Source organism: Morone saxatilis, unplaced genomic scaffold (genome assembly GCF_004916995.1).
Source record: "Morone saxatilis isolate NCDOM2014 unplaced genomic scaffold, NCSU_SB_2.0 Contig9, whole genome shotgun sequence".
Lineage (NCBI taxonomy): Eukaryota > Metazoa > Chordata > Actinopteri > Moronidae > Morone > Morone saxatilis.
In genome coordinates this window covers 16,809,526-16,815,209 of record NW_023340268.1, presented here as the reverse complement: position 1 = coordinate 16,815,209, position 5,684 = coordinate 16,809,526, and the positions used below count along the sequence as shown (strand labels likewise).

Genomic DNA, 5,684 nt, shown 5'->3' with positions numbered 1-5,684 from the left:
GTGTGTGTGTGTGTGTATGTGACATGTGGTTCACATCAGCAGAAAAGTGTGTATGGGTGAGTTAGAGAAGAGAAAAAGCTCAATTCAATAAAACTAGCAGTGGAAAAATTACTTCAAATGCACACGTTTTACTTCATAAAGACACATTTAAAGAAAACAGATGAACACATGCATCTTCATCTATGTGTTGTCACATTAACAACCAATGCAAAATATTTGCTGTAAAGTGGTCAGACAGAATATAACTTTGTACAACTTACTTAGCGAGCGTGCTGTCTTCTCCGCTCCCCTCTTTTCTCTCAGCCTGAGAACAGCTTTGCAGAGCATGTGTGTGTGTGTGTGTGTGTGTGTGTGTTAAGCAGAGTGAATGAAGCTCCATGCTCTCTGAGTCCCTCCCTCTGTATGAAAGCCAGCCTCTCCTCCCACCTCTCACAGTGTTGTTAGGAGTTAGCCACACCATTCCAGTGCTGGTTGCTTCTCCTCACATTCTAGACAGCTGGTATTTAGCATTTTGGCTTCAGTATTGAGTCCTTCACTTGAGCAGCATGGTTCATTAGTAGTTTCTTGTCCTGCTGTTGACTTTCCTTCTGTCTTTCCTCCTAGCCTCCTTTCCAGGGATCAGGTGCAGTCATCCTAGTCTCCCTCAGGTGGGGGACCCCTGGGTCACAAAGCATCATAGCAGCTAGGAAAGAAAAATACACGCCTTGGACCAGTGTATCCATAGATAGATCACTTTATAACCCAAAACACAAGACAAAATGCCTGGCGTAACTCTTGTGTAGCTTTCACAGAGGGGAGAGATTTATTTTTATTTTTTCAAGAGAAAAAAAATGGATATCTGATGACAAAGTTCCCTGGGAAAGTACTGCACAGTCCAGTGTTGGAAAGGTGGCCTGGCAAAGGTGAAGAGGTTCAGCTGTTTTTTTGCAGATAAGTGGGAGTGCCTCTTTCCTGTCACTGTGCAGCCAGGTGGAAACCCGATGCCCCTTGTTAAACATGACACACTCACACACAATTAGAAAGACAGGTTGGGCGAGTCACAAGGGGCCAGTTACCGTTAAGTCATGTGTAGTTGTACTCAACCTATACATAGAACAACTCAACATAGAAGCTCTTTCAATTAAATCTAAAGTGAGTTTCAAATTGCACTGTAGAGACAAGGCAAGCTGACATCACTGTGTGTGGGTTGGTGGGTGGGGGGAGACGCTTGTCAGAAGTGGGTGGAGTGTGTATGTGTGTGCGCGTGTCGTGGGACGGGCTCATCTGGTTTGAATGTGGAGAGGACCCACTGGGGTAAGGAAGGGGAAGCAGGATGACAGACGGCGTAGCAGCCTTGGGGGAACAGACTCAGACACACCTGTGACTAGAGTCTACAATGCAGTTTGTACATTAACAACAGGGGGCTTCAAGGGGGCTTTGTAGTGAATTCTACACTAACAGAAAAGCACTGTATTTTGTAATAATTGTAATATGTTTACCCAAAGAATATAGACTGAATGTGTATGGTATTGTTAAAAAATGAACCATAAAGAAGTGTTAAAAACCCCACCCACTACCTCCCGTATCCCCTTTGCTAAACAGTAGCTTATAGCTGACACAAACAATCAACCCAACATGACAAAAGTAAACTTGTTAATTAAAGCAGGAATCCAACAGAAATAGCACTGAAGGGGGAATACATCCACATGCAAAATGCTTGTTTTTGTGTTTTTTAATGTGAACTTTTCCACTTTCATAGCTACAATAAAAAGCAATAAAAACCATACAAAGCACCTGGCTTCACAACATCAATAGTTGTTTAGGGAGACGATGCATCTTTGTGATATGATATGTGATACATTTGAGCTAACACTTGCATGTCATGGTCTGTTACATCTATTATGAGTGAGCTGTGGGTTACTGTCTTCATTTAGCTCTGAAGATAAGAATTACCTGTCTGTTGGGATTCCTAGGCTAATTCTGGCACATGACCTAAGGATATCACTGTCAGTACACACTAAGAAATCAAGGTACAGGAATGGACGTGAAAGTGCCCAAATGCTGTGTTGCTCCAGCTGTACCCCAGCAGGGTACAAGAACTGTACCTTTGAACATGGTACCTTCTTTTCTGTACCTCTAAAAGAAAATATTTGTATCCCTAGTGACATAAATGTAACTTTATGTCCTGGTACAAAAATGTACCCATTGGAAAGTTACAGAATCGGTACCTAATGAGGTACAGCTGGAGCAACATGCCATTTTGTATCTTTATGTGGCAAAAACATTTCCTTAAATTCAGAGACATTTTTTATTTTTTAATCTTTATTTATTCAGGGAAGGTTCACTGAGAGGCAGCCTCTCTTTCGCAGAAATGGCCTGATCACATTCGTATTGTTACACATTTATACCTGGAAACTGCCCAGTACAACCACAGCGGATGGGGTTAAGGGCTTTGCTCAAGGGCTCAAGAAATAATAATTAATTTACATCTTTTAACACTTTTCAGTACCTTTTCATTTTCCTGTTCAGCTAGAACTGATTTGTCCATAACAGTGAATGCTGGAACCAAGTTGTAATCAAGTTTTAAATTCTGTAAGCTTCAGCAACAAGTGCACTTGCCACAGTCACATGCCACATGCCACAGCAGACTGCAGGGGGAAAAACGGGTTGCACAACCTAACTCAGCAGGGGCTCCATAAGGGAGTAGCACGACATAAAATAAAGTTAAATAAATACAGACATTTTTTTTTTTACCACAGAGGAATGCAAAGAATGAGAAAATAAAATATAATAGATAGAAGATACTCCTTAAATAAAATAAAATTGTGAGTATTGGTGATGGCTAGTGGAAGCATTTCACTCAGCTACACTGACAATTAGCTACTTGATTAAATGACAAAGTCACTCAAATATATCCAACAATACACGCTAAAGAAGGGTGTCTTGCTCAAAACGTCTGTGTGGCACAATTAAAGAGTTCAATTGAAGTGCTGTTCTAGTTCTTTGCTCATGAAATAATTCCCAGGCCACACAGACCAAAAATTGAATGGAAACACCCTATTATATTTTAATAAACCCAACTCTCTACTAAAATCAAGATTTTGTGAACACTGGTTTGCTGTTTTGCTTTTCCTGTACCTTTAGCTTGTTAAAAGTACAATTATGTACCCTTTCTGTCAGCCATCATTTTGTACCTTTAAAATTAAACCAAAGGTCCACAGTTTTCACCTTCAGGACCTTTTTTGTACCTTACAGGGTACTTTCCTGACAAATGTACCTTTGGGTACAGAAATTATACCCCTATTTCTCTGTGTGTGCGGTACTCATATGCTGCAACTTTAATGGCCTTCAGCTTCAGGAAGATATACCATCAGTGCTAGTCAGCAGGCTTGTGCTACATATATCTCACATTTTTGAGTGAGCGATGATTCATGATGTCTCTCTGTGTGATGTATTTTTTGTGTGCATGTGGTTGGGGAATCCATACTGAATGCGTGTCCTGGTGTGCTGGGAGGGGTTAAAATGAGTCATAGTTTAGTTCACTCATGCCTAACATATTGAAATGTTTTAACGTTTCCATGGTGATACAATAGAAAACAGCCACCCTCTGTATGTCTGCGAGGGAGCTGTACAGTCTCTGTGCGAGTGTGTGTGTGCACAATAAGAGGTACAAAATCATTAACCGCCAGAACACTATGAGCCTACTGGGGAATGTATCACCAATCCTCCCTCTGTATCTCTCTTTCTCCATCTTTTCTTTTCTAGCTTAACTGTTGTAGCTACATTTTCTGGCTATGTTCACATGCACACACATATCCTTTTCCAAAGCTCCCCCAAACTGAGATTGTATTTTAATGCCCTTGTTTGTGAGGCAGAAGGTCATGCAAACAACTTAGGATAGTTGTAGAATAAAATATATAAGGCAACAACACAACAGAGCAAGTTTTGGAATCCATTTCAAATGTAGCTGTGAAGAACTTAATTCTATATCATTAGTGGAGAAATAGAGGGATGCAGGAATTCTGTTTATTCATGGACCATGATTATAGAGATATACAGAACCATGCCATGTATAAATAATAAATATTGCAGAGAATAAGATAGTATCTGGATTACTGTGCATAAAAAAACATAACCACTGCCCAAACCAGTTCAAACATCCAAAACAGAACAGCAAGCACAAGCAGCCTATGGTGCCTCACCAGTAGGGGTGGCAATATGGATGGAATCTTATCAAGGATACCTTTATACCACAAGAGTCTACAGCTGTGCTGTATTTCATAGTAATCCATTCTCTCAATATCTGTCAAAATAAACAAATAAACAAATCAGTAAAAATAAAAAATGTCAACCTTGTGATGGTGCCTGAGGAAAACCAAAATAATTAAAGTTTTCTGGAGACCATGAATGTCTGTATAACTTGGACAATCATCCATCTAACTGTTGTTGAGATATTTCTGTCTGTACCAAACGCATAGTCTGACTGACCAGCATTGCCATCTCATGAGTCACTCCATTAGCATGGCCAAAAATCAACATACATCATCACATTCATGAAAAACTTGAATAATCAGATTATATAATAAAGAATAATGGCAGAGCTTTATATATCCAGAAAGCAGTTGTGCTCATTTATTTCTAACACTGCTCATAAGATCTAATACAACCTAAAATAAAGGGATACCTGTGCAAATATATTGCTAATTGTCAATTTTTGGGCTGACAGAAACTTTTAATATCACCCAACCTTAGCATCTTGTTCAAAGACACATGAGACTCCACTCAGACAGCTCCATAATCAGACACACAACAGCAACATGACATTTCTGTCAATGACCTGTGTGTATGTGTGTGTGTGTTAGATGTGACTGAAAAGAGGCTGCAGGCAGGAAATCCATACTGCCGGTTGGGATAAGCCCAGCTATCTCGTACCAGCATTATCATTCCCGACCTGCTTTTGTCCTGCGACAGACGCATTCTTTCTGCACGGACTGCTTCTCTCTGTCCATTTCTAAAACAAAAGAATACAACACTGAAACTATACCAAAACACACCAAAACAGACCTCAACTGCACTGACTGTTGTTTTGTTCTCTGACCTCTATAACATTTGTGTGCAAACTGAACCCCTGAAATATATTTCAAACAACCAGTGAGTAATCAAAAGCACTGAAAAAGAACTCTCCGAAATGACATTCCACAGTCCAGTATTTATAACATCAACCAACTGAGAGGATGGGAGGGGTGGAAAGAGAGGTGAAAGAGAAAGAGAAATGGGGACAGAGAGAATCGAGGCATGTAATAATAGTTTTAGAGAGAAGAGGGAGAGGTTCCAGGTTGATACTCAGCTGTGAAACACACAGAGGGGATTCCTCTGTGCAACAGAGACATCTTTGTCTCACCAGCCTACGACTAGAATAGATGTTACAGTCTCTGTTGGCAGTGAGTTCTGGTTGAAAAAGGGGTATGGGAAGAGGAATGAAGAAAAGTATAAACCAAAGTACTTCAAGAGTGAAAAAGTGCAAAGAACAAGAAGGAGCAAAAACCAATTGTCTGACCCCACTGCACTCCAGTTTTCCCTGTCCAGACATGTTGTTGCCCTTGGTGGTAGGGATAGCCACTCACTGTCCCTACCACATTCCTCCGACCTGCCTTTAATAGAGTCACAAAAAGACTAGGTTATAATGTTGTAAGGGTGGGAGGGAG

At 40.4% G+C, this 5,684-nt stretch overlaps 1 protein-coding gene across 2 annotated transcripts in view; it reads right to left on the bottom strand.

Annotated features, from left to right (window-relative positions):
• The window catches only part of kiaa1522 (KIAA1522 ortholog), a 33,002-nt gene extending 31,871 nt beyond the window's left edge, over positions 1 to 1,131 (bottom strand). Inside the window, exon 1 of one of the 2 annotated variants that reach the window (XM_035680960.1) lies at positions 261 to 1,131. The gene's annotated coding sequence lies outside the window, so the exon portion shown is untranslated. The remainder of the gene's footprint in view (positions 1 to 260) is intronic. The other variant, XM_035680959.1, reaches the window with a different exon arrangement.
• Positions 1,132 to 5,684: the final 4,553 nt, after the last annotated feature.